Raw genomic sequence first — 17,975 nt, 5'->3', positions numbered from 1 at the left:
CATAGAAAGTTCTACTAGATCTTGTTCTAGAATTGAATGGAACAACTCAATCACATCATTTCGTGCCTGTACTGGATAGAAAGTGGTAGACTTAGGTTTCAACATTGGTTGTTGTTTCGATACAACTCCAGAACAAGATCCATCACTCTGTAAATCACAAAGAGTCACAACATCACATAGTTCTTTAAAGTTACAATTATCACTAATGGTAATCATGTCTCTCATATCATCCTCCACAACCTGTGGTTCAACATTGGCACTAAAATGCTTTTTCAAAGCTATTTTGCGTATGAACTTATTAACGTCCAGTATTGTATCAAATAGATTAAAGTCTCGTGCAGGGGAGAAACCCAATCCCTTTGATAACACAGATCTCTCATGTGACCCCAAGTTCTTGGAGGATAAGTTAATTATTTGATGTTCTTGTTGTTGTTCTTTTTCCATTGTGTCCTTCGACTTGGATACCTGGGTACACTCTTGGTAGTCTCTGTTTTCTCCACAGTGGCTGTTGTATGTTTCTCCTTTTTTGTGCGGTCGTCTGGTAACTGCCCGTTTTTTGGCCTCGCTCCCAGTTCACTGCTATCGGTCATTGGTATTCTCACTGGCGTGGAAGTTGTTGGCAGAGACTTTGTTAGTATTGAGGTGGTTGACATAGAAGAGGATGCATTGCTGGAATCGCTATGACCTGTTGCACTTTCAAAACTAGAAAATGTCACTTTACGTTGACTTTTACTCTTATTTTTATTATTTGTCTTCTGTTTATTCTTCCGTTGTTTCCTGTCTGCACTCCAGCTATAAACTATCCCCAGTTCATAGTCTTTAGAATCCCTTTCATATTTCTTGTATTTGTTGTCTGATAACTCCGTGCTTAATTTCTCTAGAGTGTCATCGAGTTGTTTTTGAAAAGGTAACATTCTTTCATCATCCTTAAAGACTACCAATTCCTTATCCAGATCCTCAATCTCTGTTAAAATGGTTACTCTTTGTTCTTTTTTAAATTTAACGAGTTTCTCCATAAGGATCAGAGAGCACTCTGAAAGGGACTGATTCCACTCCTGCATAAACTCAGGAAATTCCTTGTGAAATGCTGGAAATTTTTTCATTCTCAAACCTCGCGGTATCTTTTTTTCTTCCAAATAGCATTCCAGGAATTCTATATCCCACCACAGTTTCAATTCTTTAATGTGTATTTTCTCTTTGTTTGCAAATAGGGTTCCTAATTCAACTTTGCTTTCACATATTGCTGTGCCTTTAAATAGTTCTGCAAATCTCTCCCTCCTAGCTGTATCAGTCACAGCAGCCATGATGTTATAGTGTTAACTTGGAAAAAAGTTTGTAGCAAAAATGAACTGAAGAAAGTCTCTATTAGAGAACTTTTTATCATATATAGATTACAAGATAAGACTTCTCAGCATTAATGCAATGTATACAGCAAATAGTATTATACGTTATGTACATATAGGTGAAACCAACTCTATCAATGAGTCCCACTCATGCGGACGTCACCTGTATAGTAGAATTTCCAAGTATAAGTAACAAAAGGTAAGGACTCACCCATATGGCACCCTCTCAGTGTGGAATGGTCCTATAATATACAGTTGCTGTTCATTGATGCCTAAAAATGTAAATACATATTTCATGTTCCATTCACTGGTGTAAGTATAACTTTAAATTTAGATTTTCATTGCTATCTTAAAGACAGGGTAATAATGTGAATAATGGGTTGTTTTAAATTAAATTAATGGAGCATTCTCATTTCGCATTATATATTCAGTCTAAGTGTTGTTATCAGGTCTATTAATAAGTTTCTGAATTTGGAATTAAATAATTTTATCCCACACACGATCACGGTTCTATTCTATTCTGTTAAGTATAGTCGTTACGTTGTAACACATTCCCGCATTTGCCCTAAAAGATACTTGCTTGCATTTGACTTTTATACTGTGGGGAATATTATAATGCGGATTCTGTTACTTTAAATGTAATGACAGTTGCACTATTTGTTTGCATAGGGGTACCGCTATTCAGTACTTTGATGAATTACTCTTTTTAGAATTGGTGTTTTGTTTTAACGATCCTTTGTATGTACATGATTATTTAGAATGTATTTGTATCAACTCTTGTTTGTGGTTTGTTGAGACGTAGGTGAGAATTCTGTATGCCGATTGGCTACTCACCTTTGCTACCTGTGATTTAACAGCTGTCTGTAACACCTTTTCCCCAGCTCTGATGAACCGCTTGTGAAGCGGGAAACGCGTCAGCGGGTTTGTTTTGCTGTGCCTGTTTTGTTATACACGCTTTGAGATGTATTAAATACAATTTTACTTGCAAATCTCTCCCAGTCCTTCTTTACACCATTGCTGCAGAATCTGTTTCCTTTCTGTGACTTTTAAATTAGGGGTTTGGAGAGCCCTAGCAGCAATGGAAGTACATGCCTGTTAAACCGGTATCACGCTGGTACTTAGGAAGGCCCTGGATTGCAATTCTCTGTGCACAGGATGTTCGGTGTTTGAATGTGTAAACAGGACTGCTATAATTCGAGCAACTGTATATTATAGGACCATTCCACACTGAGAGGGTGCCATATGGGTGAGTCCTTACCTTTTGTTACTTATACTTGGAAATTCTACTATACAGGTGACGTCCGCATGAGTGGGACTCATTGATAGAGTTGGTTTCACCTATATGTACATAACGTATAATACTATTTGCTGTATACATTGCATTAATGCTGAGAAGTCTTATCTTGTAATCTATATATGATAAAAAGTTCTCTAATAGAGACTTTCTTCAGTTCATTTTTGCTACGAACTTTTTTCCAAGTTAACACTATAACATCATGGCTGCTGTGACAGATACAGCTAGGAGGGAGAGATTTGCAGAACTATTTAAAGGCACAGCAATATGTGAAAGCAAAGTTGAATTAGGAACCCTATTTGCAAACAAAGAGAAAATACACATTAAAGAATTGAAACTGTGGTGGGATATAGAATTCCTGGAATGCTATTTGGAAGAAAAAAAGATACCGCGAGGTTTGAGAATGAAAAAATTTCCAGCATTTCACAAGGAATTTCCTGAGTTTATGCAGGAGTGGAATCAGTCCCTTTCAGAGTGCTCTCTGATCCTTATGGAGAAACTCGTTAAATTTAAAAAAGAACAAAGAGTAACCATTTTAACAGAGATTGAGGATCTGGATAAGGAATTGGTAGTCTTTAAGGATGATGAAAGAATGTTACCTTTTCAAAAACAACTCGATGACACTCTAGAGAAATTAAGCACGGAGTTATCAGACAACAAATACAAGAAATATGAAAGGGATTCTAAAGACTATGAACTGGGGATAGTTTATAGCTGGAGTGCAGACAGGAAACAACGGAAGAATAAACAGAAGACAAATAATAAAAATAAGAGTAAAAGTCAACGTAAAGTGACATTTTCTAGTTTTGAAAGTGCAACAGGTCATAGCGATTCCAGAAATGCATCCTCTTCTATGTCAACCACCTCAATACTAACAAAGTCTCTGCCAACAATTTCCACGCCAGTGAGAATACCAATGACCGATAGCAGTGAACTGGGAGCGAGGCCAAAAAACGGGCAGTTACCAGACGACCGCACAAAAAAGGAGAAACATACAACAGCCACTGTGGAGAAAACAGAGACTACCAAGAGTGTACCCAGGTATCCAAGTCGAAGGACACAATGGAAAAAGAACAACAACAAGAACATCAAATAATTAACTTATCCTCCAAGAACTTGGGGTCACATGAGAGATCTGTGTTATCAAAGGGATTGGGTTTCTCCCCTGCACGAGACTTTAATCTATTTGATACAATACTGGACATTAATAAGTTCATACGCAAAATAGCTTTGAAAAAGCATTTTAGTGCCAATGTTGAACCACAGGCTGTGGAGGATGATATGAGAGACATGATTACCATTAGTGATAATTGTAACTTTAAAGAACTATGTGATGTTGTGACTCTTTGTGATTTACAGAGTGATGGATCTTGTTCTGGAGTTGTATCGAAACAACAACTAATGTTGAAACCTAAGTCTACCACTTTCTATCCAGTACAGGCACGAAATGATGTGATTGAGTTGTTCCATTCAATTCTAGAACAAGATCTAGTAGAACTTTCTATGAAACTAAATAATGATAACAGAAAGAAAACATCTAAATATAGCAATTTAAATAAAAAAGAAATATCTGCATTAAACCGATTGAGCACTAATTCTGATCTGATGATAGTCAATTCCGATAAGGGAGGGTCTATTGTTGTGTTAGATAAAGCTGACTACAATAAAGAAGTTTTTCGTCAGTTAGGGGATACCAAAACATACAAAAAGCTTACCTTCAATCCCACTAGTAAGTTTCAGAAGGAGCTCAAGCATCTATTAGATTTAGGGACAGAGAATGCTGTTCTTACCAACAAGTTAGTGGATTCCATATATGTTGAATACCCATGGATACCAGTGTTTAAGTATTTACCTAAAATACACAAGTCCTTGGTTAATCCCCCGGGGAGACCAATTATCTCTGCAATTGGCTCTCTGGGAGAAAGATTGGGTCAATGGGTTGATGCACAGCTTCAGCCAATAGTTCAATCGTTACCAGGGTTCTTGAGAGATACCAAACATTTATTGAGGTCCATCAAAGATTTTGAATGGAAGGAAGGTTTTGTATTCTCTACTATAGATGCAGTTTCCCTGTATTCATGCATACCGCATGAACAAGGACTAAGTGCAATTAGAAGAATGCTCCTTAGGTACTCAGGATATGATGATAGTTTAATTGAGTTTCTAATAGAAGCTATTTCTTTTTTGCTACATCACAACTATTTCATGTACAATGGTGATTTTTATTTACAACTTAGAGGGACAGCGATGGGGGCAAAATGTGCCCCCTCGTATGCGAATCTGTATTTAGCTGATTTTGAAACAAGGAAGATCTTCAACAATGATAACCCCTACAAAGATGACATTTTATTATATACCAGATATATCAACGATATTCTGATAGTCTGGGGGGGTGAAATAACAAATTTAGAGAGATTTGTTGACAATATGAATAGCAATGATAACAACCTCAGTTTCACCTACAATGTCTCTGGTGATAGTATATCCTATCTAGATGTACTTATAGGACATAATATGAATTCAATTGTCACAGAAGTCTATAGAAAGGAGACCTCTGGGAATACTATTTTGAGAGCTGATTCTCTACATCCCAAACATTTGAAAAAGGGAATCCCCAAAGGCCAATATATCAGGTTAATGCGTAATTGCAGTACATTAGATGGCTATTGGAAACATGCAAATGAGTTAACTGCACGCTTAGTTGATAGAGGTTATAACCAAGAAGAATTAACTAAAATTGCCAATTTAGTTTCTAGTTTCAATAGAGGCAATTTACGTAAAGATAAACCTAGAAATAGGAATGTGACCCATGGCAGCACTGGTGTTAATTTTATAACTAAATCTAGTAACCAATATGATGCTATTTGTAATGTCATTAAGAAAAGGTTACCCTTATTAGAAATGGATGATGATCTCAAGGTATTATCGAGAAATTGTAAATTTATCTCCTACAGATCTGATACCATAGGGGACAAAATTAATAAGAATCTTGGTTTTGGAGCCAATAGTAATACCTTGATGATGGTGGGCAAAACAGGTAATTGGTTGTCTAAGAAATGTGGTTTCTACAAATGTGGAGTGAGACCGTGCAAGAGCTGTGATTTTGCTCTTGTAGGGGATACTTTCCATTCAACAAATACTAATATAACCTATAATATTAGGGAACGTATCAATTGTAGCTCTACATTTGTGGTGTACCTCATAACTTGTCTACATTGCAATTTTCAGTATGTGGGTCTCACCTCTAGGGGCCTAAAGGATAGGAATAGAGAACATCTTTTGTCCCTAGAGGCAGATGTACCAAAAACACCAGTGGCTAAGCATTTTTTCGAACATGTTGACAAATTTAGGTATTTTCGTTTCCAAGGTATTGAACAAGTGAAAATGAACTCCAGAGGTGGTGACAGATATAAGGCTCTGAGTAAGAGAGAGATCTATTGGATCTATACTTTAAAAACAGGTTCCCCCTCAGGGATCAATAAAATAAGTGATATCAAACTGTTCATTGATGCCTAAAAATGTAAATACATATTTCATGTTCCATTCACTGGTGTAAGTATAACTTTAAATTTAGATTTTCATTGCTATCTTAAAGACAGGGTAATAATGTGAATAATGGGTTGTTTTAAATTAAATTAATGGAGCATTCTCATTTCGCATTATATATTCAGTCTAAGTGTTGTTATCAGGTCTATTAATAAGTTTCTGAATTTGGAATTAAATAATTTTATCCCACGCACGATCACGGTTCTATTCTATTCTGTTAAGTATAGTCGTTACGTTGTAACACATTCCCGCATTTGCCCTAAAAGATACTTGCTTGCATTTGACTTTTATACTGTGGGGAATATTATAATGCGGGATTCTGTTACTTTAAATGTAATGACAGTTGCACTATTTGTTTGCATAGGGGTACCGCTATTCAGTATTTTGATGAATTACTCTTTTTAGAATTGGTGTTTTGTTTTAACGATCCTTTGTATGTACATGATTATTTAGAATGTATTTGTATCAACTTTATTGACAATGTAAACTATCTTGTTTGTGGTTTGTTGAGACGTAGGTGAGAATTCTGTATGCCGATTGGCTACTCACCTTTGCTACCTGTGATTTAACAGCTGTCTGTAACACCTTTTCCCCAGCTCTGATGAACCGCTTGTGAAGCAGGAAACGCGTCAGCGGGTTTGTTTTGCTGTGCCTGTTATGTTATACACGCTTTGAGATGTATTAAATACAATTTTACTTGCAAATCTCTCCCAGTCCTTCTTTACACCATTGCTGTTTCCTTTCTGTGACTTTTAAATTAGGGGTTTGGAGAGCCCTAGCAGCAATGGAAGTACATGCCTGTTAAACCGGTATCACGCTGGTACTTAGGAAGGCCCTGGATTGCAATACTCTGTGCACAGGATGTTCGGTGTTTGAATGTGTAAACAGGACTGCTATAATTCGAGCAACTGTATATTATAGGACCATCCCACACTGAGAGGGTGCCATCTGGGTGAGTCCTTACCTTTTGTTACTTATACTTGGAAATTCTACTATACAGGTGACGTCCGCATGAGTGGGACTCATTGATAGAGTTGGTTTCACCTATATGTACATAACGTATAATACTATTTGCTGTATACATTGCATTAATGCTGAGAAGTCTTATCTTGTAACCTAGTATGAAGGACTCCCAAAGGAAAAGCATATTATCGAAAAAATCTAGATTATCCGATCTAAGATAGTAGAATCTTTCTAAAGTTAGGTCTGTGCTGACAAGCTTTCTCCATTCACTGATACTTGGGATTGTGGCTGATTTCCAATATCTGGGTATCATTTGTTTTGCTGTGTTTATCATGATTTGGAATAACTGTTTGCGTAGCTTGCATGCTACCTGGGGAGACCCTTGAAGCAATATCAGCTCCGGATCAGGAGTTAATTGAGTGGATAGGACCTTATTTACATCTTTAAAGATCTCAAGCCAAAACTGTCTAATTGGATCACATTCCCACCAGATATGTTTCATGTTACCCTCTTGGTCGCACCCCCTCCAGCATTTACCTGGACTATTTTTATATATTTGTTTCAATCTTGATGGAGTCATATACCACCGCATGCAGATTTTGATATTTGTTTCTTTTGCTCTAGAAGAATGTGCTGACTGCGACAGTCTTTTGAATCTAGAAAGCCATTCTTTGGGGGGGGGGTGTAATGCCAGTTCTCTATCACACCCTATTGTATATGAAGGCAGTTTGTCGAATCTATTTTCTAATACTAATTTATATAGTGAGGAGATTGATCTCAAGTTTTCTGATCCATTTGAGCAGGCTTGTTCAAATTGTGTAAGTGGGCGTGTAAAGTCCGCTTTGTATTTATGTGAGAGGATGAAGTGTCTAGCCTGATGATAGTTGAACCAGGAGGTGAAAAAGGGGAGAGATAATAAGTCGATTTGCTGCTTTGTCATTAGTTGATTTTTATCTAATAAAGTGTGAATTTGGATCTGTGTACTCAAAGGGGAGTTTGTGTTTGTGTTTCTTTCTATTTGTAATCCTGGGGGAAATTCGGGGTTTGATAGTAGATTCGTGAGCGGAGAGTATTTAGTGGAGATTTTCGGATGTGTTTTAAGGGCAGACAGCCAGTCCTTCCAAGTTTCATTAGTAATACATAATTGGGAGATTGTTGGACTTTTCACAGCTGAGGGGTTCCAACACAAACTGCCAATGGCATCAGTGCCCGCTAGAGATGTTTCTATCTGTACCCAACCCTTGGATTGATCAATCTCATATCTGCACCAATCCGCTACTCTTTGAAGTGAGATAGCTAACTTGTATGAGCTAAGGTGAGGAACGCCAAGACCCCCTTGTGTCGTGAGTTTATAAATCGTGCTTTTACTAATACGCGGTGGTCTGCGCCTCCAGATATAATCATTCATTATTTTTTGTAATATATTAATCTCTCTGGAAATATTTTGAATAGGGACAGTTTGTAATATGTATAATGCTTTGGGTAATAACACCATTTTCGCTGCCTGGATCCTGCCCAGCCAAGAGACATTTTTTAAAAGCCAGGAGGAAGTTAGTGAATGAAATTCAGTAATCAATTTCTCATAGTTATATTTACGTGTAAATTGTCTGTCTGGAGTAAGATAGATACCCAGGTACTTAAGGCATTTGGTCTGCATTTTAAGGGGGCATTGTGTCTTAATAGCTTCTAAAACCAGATGTGGTACCCTCACTGGCAGGAATTCAGATTTTGACGTGTTGACCGAGAAATTAGACACCTTACCGAAAGAGTCGAGTTCCAATAGAGCGTGAGAGATAGATTCTAACGGATCAGTCAGTGTTAGTAACAAATCGTCCGCGTAAATGGCCAGCTTATAGTTCCTTGGTCCTATCTGTATTCCCTTAATGTTGCTGTTTGATCTGAGTTTGATTGCTAGGGGTTCTAGGGAGAGAATGAACAGTAAAGGTGATAGGGGGCAGCCCTGTCTGGATCCATTTCTAATTTCAAAGTGTTCGGACAAGGTCCCATTTACCCTGATCTGTGCCGAAGGGGTGGTATAGAGAGACACTATTTTTTGTATAAATTGATTGGGGAAGTTGTACCGTCTGAGAGTCATCTGTAAGTAGGTCCAGTCAAGTCTGTCAAATGCCTTCTCGGCGTCGGTGGATACAAATAGAGTCGGGATGTCTGTCGATTGCACGTAATCTAATAGATTTAGGACTTTCACTGTGTTGTCTTTTGCTTCCCTAAACGGCACGAAGCCTGCCTGGTCTTGGTGAATTATTAGGGGTAGTAATTTGTTTATTCGGGTGGCTAGAATTTTTGCGTATAGCTTTAGATCTGTGTTAAGTAACGAAATTGGTCTGAAGTTGGCCGGATGATCTGGTGTTTTACCTGGTTTTTCTAGTACTGTCACCACAGCCTGGAGCATGGTGTCAGGGAAGGATGTGCTATCTGACACATGGTTAAATAAAGAGGTCAAATATGGGGCAAGGAGTTTGGAAAAAGTTTTATAATAAAGCCCAGAAAAGCCATCTGGACCCGGTGCTTTGTTAGGCTTTAGGGTTTTTATTGCATCTAGCACTTCACTGAGGTTGAAGAGTTGATCTAGTGCTTTAGACTGTTCTGCATTTAACTGCGGGACTTGTATTTGATCCAGATATTGCTTACAGTGATAGGAGTGAGCCTGTGTGTTCCTATTTGGGTATAAATTATAAAGTTTATGGTGATAAGCCTTGAATTCCTCCGCTATCTTATGGGTATCTTCTACCTGTCTACCTGACTTGCTTTTAATTGAGTGTACATATGTGCGTTGTTGTCTTTTCTTCAAGGTTCTCGCTAACCATTTACCTGGTTTATTTCCCTCACTATAAAATGTTTGTTGGAAGGACAGTAGTTGCCTCTGAGTGGTCAACTGGAGTAGGTTATTTAATTGGTCTTGTTTGGCGTTAAGATTTTCCAAAATAGATGAGTTATCTGGATATTTTTTGTGTTGATAGTCTAAGTCAGCTATGTCTTTCGCTAGAGAAGAGAATTTCTCCCTTCTCTTCTTCGTCACATATGCTTTGGTCTTGATAAGCTCCCCTCTAATTGTACTTTTGTGAGCCTCCCAAAGGGTGGTGATGTTAACCTCAGGGGAGTCGTTCAGGGAGAAATAGGATTTAATGTGTTTAGCTAAATTAGTTATTTGTGTTTTACCCTTTAGTAACGACTCATCCAGTCTCCATTGGAATGTTCTGAGAGGGGCTGAGGGCCATGTTATTCTGCATGAGACCAAGGAGTGGTCAGACCAGGTAGTGTGCGAGATGTCAGCTGCTTTCATGTAGGAGAGTACTAAGTGGTCAATTAAAATGTAATCTAACCTGGAGTAACACCTATTTGGGTTTGAGAAAAAGGTAAAATCTCTTCTCTGTGGGTTCATGTATCTCCATGTATCATGTACCCCTAGTAATTTGAGATTCTGCCAGATAGTTTGCATTTTGGGTATTTTAATTCTTGTGTCTGGATTGGTACAATCCATTTTAGGATTTAGGGGGACATTAAGATCTCCCGCTAGGATTAAAGATCCTTTAATATGTGACAGGATGGTATTGGTAGTAGTATTAATGAACGAGCTTTGGGATCTATTTGGGGCATAAACATTCACTAATGTTACAGGCTTTCCAAAAAGAAGACCTGTAACGCATAAGAATCTACCATCTTTATCATGTTCTATGTGGGTTTTAGTGAAAGCAATGGACCTATGTATCAAAATGCTAACACCATTGATTTTTTTGGATGGGTTGGAACTGTGGAAGTGCAAGGGGTAGTTGGAAGAAAAAAACTTAGGAACATGTCCAGACTTAAAATGTGTCTCTTGCAGCATTAGGATGTGCCCCCCTTTCTTGTGTAGGTCTAATAAGGCCATTCTACGCTTATTTGGACCATTGAAGCCCTTAACATTTTGGGTGAGGATGATTACATCCTGTGTGTTATTCCTACTCATACCTGTGCTTTTTGACAGAAATTATGTGAATGAAATGAGATTTCCTGCCACACTCACCAAGATGTATACCCGGGTACTGCACTCTGTGTAGAAAAATATAAACAAAAACATAAACAAAAATAGCAAAGAAGAAAAAGAAAATTACAATTAACAATTTAACATTCCAAGCGCTACCTCTGAGCATGAGGAGCGCTTGTTGCAACATCAACACTAAGGGAGACTAGTTCTCCCGTCTGGCTGAGAGAACTGCACAATCTAACAGTAAGCCTAACATGGCTAAACTTCTAGTTTTTGTGAGATTAAACATGCATTTATAAAACATTATTAAGTCTAAGTAAACTTTGTCAAATTTTAATTTATTAACTCCACAAACATGCATCTGAAATTTATCTTCTAACAGTAAGAACTTTAGATGGCCCCTACCCGTATGTTGGGTGTTACCTATGTCTCACGACATGTTTAAGTATACTAGGGGAGGACCTACCCCTGCAGCACCTAGAAAAAGAATTTATATAAAGATTGCATTGCAAGATAACAAAAAAGGATACCATTCAAACAGTCTCAATCAACCCTTTTCTTTCAATTGTGGTTGACTGTGTGTGCTGGGTCGACGATTCTTCTTAGGCTGAACTTGTTGCCACTCTTTTCTCTGTGGCAAAGGACCACCGTTGGTCTCTGAGCTTGATTGTTCCTGAGTAGCCTGTGTTTTCACCCCTTCTGGGGTTGGAATGTCCAATTCTGTGCATACCTTTGGAATGTCTTCCAGTGAAGAACATGTGTATCTTTTTCCTTGCCTTAGGATTATAAGGTGAAAGGGGAATCCCCATCTGTAAGGGATGTTCATCTTTTGAAGTGATAAGGTGAACGGCTTGAATTCCTTTCTTTTGGCAAGGGTCCTTTGGGAGAGATCTGCGTAGAATTGTAGTTCTGCATTCTCATATTTTATGGGTTGTTTCTCCCGAGCCTGCTTCATAATATCTTCCTATTCCTTGAAGTTTGTAATGCGGACAATCACATCTCTTGGGGGCTGCGAGTCCGAGGGTCTTGGTCTCAGAGCCCTATGCGCTCTATCAATGTCTATTTTTGCAGGAGGCTCTGTTTGCTTTAAGAAATTAAAGAGGTCTTGCAGATATTGGTCTAGGTCGGTGGTCGGGATAGCTTCGGGAATTCCCCTTATTTTAATGTTGTGCCTTCTGCCTCTATTCTCTGCGTCGTCCATTTTTTCTTCCAAGTCATGGATCTCCCCGTGCTGTTTAAGAATAATGTTGTGAAGGTCTGTTATTGCTGAGGCATGAGCATCTTGTGTACTCTCCACTGCTTCTACCCTGTGTCCGATCTCTCCCATTTCCCTTTTAAGATCACTGATTTCCTCTTTAATGCACTGCTTTACTTGCGAGATTAAGGTAGAAAAGTCTTTTTTTGAAGGGAGAGATTCAAACAGAGCTTTTGGTATTGTGATAGTGTCAGTTATAGTTTCCGTGTCAGATTCTGACGAAGAAGATGCAGCGAGTGATTCAGGGTCCTCTGTAATACTGGTGGCAGCAGCTTGATTTTCTACTGATTTAAAATAGCTGTTAACAAACAGATGGAGTTGTGTGGCCACGTGGCTTGGGGCCTAAACCCTTTTTGCTAAGCTTCTTGGGTGACATGTTTGAATCTTGTGTGCTCAGTTGCTCTGCTCAGATCTTGCCTAATTGCTTTTAAATGAAATCTTTAGGAACTGCAGGTGTATGCTTATTAGTGAGTCTCCTGAATATTTAAAAGCAGGTCAGGTGCAGAATAGGGAAAAATATATATAAAAGGAGGCCACTATGCTGATGGCTTTCCCTTTATTCCTGTTTTGTGCTGTAGGAAGCTGAAGGCCTTGTCTTTGCAGTTTGATTATTACATAGGCTCAAAAGCATGAGGCCACAAGGCCCCTATCATTTTTCTGTGGTATGCTAATTTTTGAGACCTATGCTCCGTCACGTGGACTCATGAATGTGCGTGCTTTGTGTATCCTCCCTTTTGTCTCTGCTAATAATAAAATTGTCCAGCCATCTAAGGGGGGGGGGATTAGTGGGGTTTATATCCCAGAAATGTATAAGTGATACTGCTTACCCCGTTCTTCACCTCAGAAGCGCTAGGAGAAGTACTCTTTATGAAGCGCGGCCTTTCGCGCCCCTTCACAGTGCAGCATGAGCGGTAAAATGGGCTGCGTGATAATTGCTTTTTAAAGACCCTTGCGTGTTATCTCTCAATTAGCATTTTCTCAGACTGTCTTACCGCTGACCCATTTAGGCATGTGGTTGCAGGGCCCAGTGTGCAGCGTGATTGTGCTCCGGGGCGGTTATACTGGCGTGGGTGGAGTGCGCCTCAGGTACTGTTCACATCGCTCCGGGGCACCGATAACTCACAATTCAGCCGAATTCAGGAGCTGTGCTTATTGTGCTATGGTCCTGCGCACTTGTGACTCCTTTGCTGTCGCTGGGCTTGATTTTAATCGCCTCTCAGCCAGATTGGGCACAGGAGCTCTAGTAAGCCGCGGCCATCTTCCTGGCTGGCTAGCTCCGCCCCCCTCATATGTTGATTATTTTTTTAAACCTATTGACCTATTGTTCTTACTTTGAACTCCTATTTAAGAGATTCTACAGACACAATCACTAAAATAACAAATATAAAATGGAAGGAAACATACAAATGGATAACATTAGATGTGTCCTCTCTATACTGTATACTAGCATCCCTCACAACTTAGGCATTTCTGCTATGAAAGCTTTTCTTAAAAGGGACAGTCTACAATAGATTTTTTATTGTTTTAAAATATGGAAAATACCTTTATTTCCCATTCCCCAGTTTTGAATAACCAACACAGTTATATTAATATACTTTTTACCATTCCAGCCCCCCGATCAAATGACTGTGACTGATTATTATCTATTGACTTGCATTCAGTGTTGTCTTGTGCTAACTCTAAATTACTCCCTGTGCATTAACACAGTGTTATCTATATGACACACATGAACTTATCAGTCTCTTGTTGTGAAAAGGAATTTAAAAACATTTGATAAGAGGCACCCTTCAAGGGCTTAGAAGTTAGCATATGAGCCTACCTAGGTTTTGTTTCAAATAAGAATACCAAGAGAACAAAGCAAATTTGATGATAAAAGTTAATTGGAAAGATGATTAAAATTACATGTCGTATCTGAATAATGAAAGTTTAATTTTGACTAGACTGTCCCTTTAAGAGTACGTAATTAACACAAATCCACCAAGAGTTTATCTTGGAATGTATAAGCTTTGTCCTTGAAAAAAATGACTTTGAATTAGAACAACAATTTTACCTTCAAATAAGTAGAACAGCAATGGGGACAACTATGGCCCCAAGCTATGCCAACTTATACATGGTTTTTGGGAACAAGAGTCTATAAGGCCTATTTATTATTGTGCGAGCGGACATGATCCGATATTGCGGATCATGTCCGCCGTACATCGATAAATGACGACAGCGTACGCTGTCAGCATTTATCATTGCACCAGCAGTTCTGGTGAACTGCTGGTGCAATGTCGCCCCCTGCAGATTTGTGGCCAATTGACCACTAGCAAGGGGTGTCAATCAACCCAATCGTATTGGATCAGGTTGATTTTCAGCAATGTCTGTCCGCCACCTCAGAGCAGGCGGACAGGTTATGGAGCAGCAGTCTAAAGACCGCTGCTCCATAACTTGTGTTTCTGGTGAGCCTGAAGGCTCGCCAGAAACACGGGGCTTCAAGCTCCATACGGAACTTGATAAATATGCCCCTATATATACAAATAATCCCTTTAAAGCAAACATAATATGGTGAGGGAGGTATATAGACAATATTATTATGATATGGGGTGGAGAGGAGGTTGAAATAACATGTTTTGTACAATATTTAAAGGATAACCCCATTAATTTGAAATTTACACACAAAGACGCTCAAGATGAGATTGAGTTTCTAGACCTTGTTATGTTTCATGAAAGTAACCGAATTCTTATGAAACTATATTGCAAAGAAACTGACCGCAATGGGTATCTAAGAGCTGATAGTGGACACTATCAGCCTTGGATCAAAAACATATTGTATGACCAGTTTCAAAGACTCAGAAGTAATTGTACTAAGTTAACTGATTACTATAGGGAAGCGAATGAACTTAGAATAAATTGATTCAAAAGAAGTACCCTAAAAAGCTTATAGAAGATTCTCTAAATAAAGTCAGAAATACTAATAGAGAACAGCTGCTGATTCCCAAAATGGACTGCAAGAGAAGGGTAAATTCAGAAAATTACGGTTCTGATAAACACAGTAATAGTAATAAAAAAACCGAAACCCAATAAAAACCAACTAGGAATGATTACAACGTACAATGAAGCAGCTCCTGAAATTAAAAAAATCCTGAGGAAGTATTGGCCTATTCTAGAACAGGATAAATATCTTAGAAAGAGCATAGGCCAAGTACCAGTAGTTATTTTTAGAAAAAATGAAAATTTAAAACAAATTCTTGCCCCAAGCAAATTGAGACAACAGACAGCAAAAAATAATTGGTTATCTGAGAAGAGTAAAGGCTTTTTCAAATGCAACAGGGCAAACTGTAAAGGTTGTGAACATGCCTATGACTGTTGATCCAAATAAAAGCTGCAAAATCAATAGACTAACCAATTGCAAGACTTCATATGTAGTATATTTGTTAGAATGCAGTTGCAAAGTTCAATATATAGGGCATACGAAATGCCCTTATAAAAAATGACTTTTAGATCACATAAAGAATATTGAAGTGGGCTTCAATGGGCATAGTCTATCCAAACATTTTTAAAGAAAACATATTTAGGATCCCACAGGCCTTAAAGGCACTATATTAGAACATGATCAAACAAGTAGAGGAGGAGATATATTTCTGAAACTTAGGCAAAGGGAGACCTATTGGATTCACTATATGAGGACAATGAATCCAATGGGTCTGAATGAGGATATTAATTTGGTAGCATTTTTATAACAAATAACTCCAAAATCAATGGACAAACAATTACAAGTGAGCCTATATGACAGGGTTCATTTGGAGAGGATGTCAAGTAACTACTAGGTCCAAAAAATACCCTGTGTGCACACCTTATCATTTAGTGCAAAATAGATTAAACAGAAGAAAAAAATCCCCAGGGATCATGATGTACCCTTCGTATTCTATAGCCCTTTACTGGGCATTGGAGTCTCATTTAGAAAAAGATTAACTTATAGATAGTATTGTACTCTCAGGAGGAACATAGTTTTCACCCCCTTATTTCTGGAATCTATAAAGATATTCTTCTCATATGGATAGGTCCTTCCGATAGCGTTTCCAAACCTTTTCTGACACAACACATAATAGCATCTAAATAACGTGTCACATTCTTAGATAGGAGTATTGTATTAATATTAGAGAAATTAGGGTTTGGTCGCATTTAACATTACCCTTTATGCAATAAGAACTAAGCATCGTATAGAAATTTTAATACTATGGCAACGAGTAAACAACGTTTTTCATTCGGGGTCCTCAATTCACGTGACCTAATACGTCATGCACGGGGGAAAAAACGCCCATTCGTCAATCTTTTACATTTTAAACCGGGGAACATTTCAGCCTACTACCTCTGATGAAGATGTAATTCAGATACTTCAAAATGCGTAAAGTTGATGTTGAGTGGGCTTGTTTGCTTCCAAGAACCGGCTGTTAACTCTATACACCTATTTAGAAGTTTTTAATAAGCGTTTTCAGCTCTTTTACTGAGCAAAACTTCTATACTTCACAGCGTTCAGCTGGGGTTTTAATAGATCTGCCGTTTTCTGCCCTGGAGCTGTGTTTGGATGTATTTGTATTTTAACTTACCTCCTTATTGATTGAGGTCTTCAAATGTGAGTTTGCATTTGTTAGTTTTATAATAAATTTGCCTATAATCTTACGGTATTATATTATGCGACTTGTATTTCTTCTATCTGTGACACTCTCCTACTGAGATCACCCACTGATAAGGGGATTACTGGCTGGTGCCGTGGTGACCGTTTGCTGACAGGTCGAAGGGTGGTGCCTCATCTTTCTCCCCATACTGAGCATTCCACTTACCTCATGAGATTGAGGTAACATCTGGTATAAGCTGATTAGCTAAACCTTTTGTGTGTTGTCTGCACTTGGAATATGGTGAAGGTGGATCTCGTATAGAACTGTATCATCATCACATCTATATTCAAACTAGAGACTTGTTATTCTGTGCGCTTATTCATTGATTTTCTCTTGACTTTGTATTGATTTACAGTGTAAGGGGCACACTGCATCATATTAAAAGCAGGATAAGTCCCTATTTCCACCATGGGTTAACCTGGGTGTGTTTTCTGTATATATCTCAATTACGCTGATTTATCAGGTTGTGTGATAGTTTAATACATATTACCATCTTTGCACATTGATCTTTGTATAGATTATCTGTATACTAATTATTTGGGGATATTTTTGCAGTTCATTAGCGCTGGTGTTCACTTCTTGCATTGTACAATATATATATATATATACATACATTTTCGTTCAAAGAGCCTATCACTTATATACACATATGCTCCTTACCGCACTCCAATACAAGCGCTGCTTAAGTCAGCGGTGAGCTGGTGTAACGTGCTCATGCACTATTTCCCCATAGGAATCAACGGGGAGAGTCAGCGGAGAAAAAGTCTAACACCTGCAAAAAAGCAGCGTAAAACTCCCTAACACAGCCCCATTGATTCCTATGGGGAAATAAAAGTTATGTCTACACCTAACACCCTAACATGAACCCAAGTCTAAACACCCCTAATCTTACACTTATTAACCCTAATCTGCCTCCCCCGACATCGCAGACACC

This window comes from Bombina bombina, chromosome 5 (genome assembly GCF_027579735.1).
Source record: "Bombina bombina isolate aBomBom1 chromosome 5, aBomBom1.pri, whole genome shotgun sequence".
Lineage (NCBI taxonomy): Eukaryota > Metazoa > Chordata > Amphibia > Anura > Bombinatoridae > Bombina > Bombina bombina.
The sequence above is the reverse complement of the archived record's forward strand: the minus strand, read 5'-3'. Positions refer to the sequence as shown.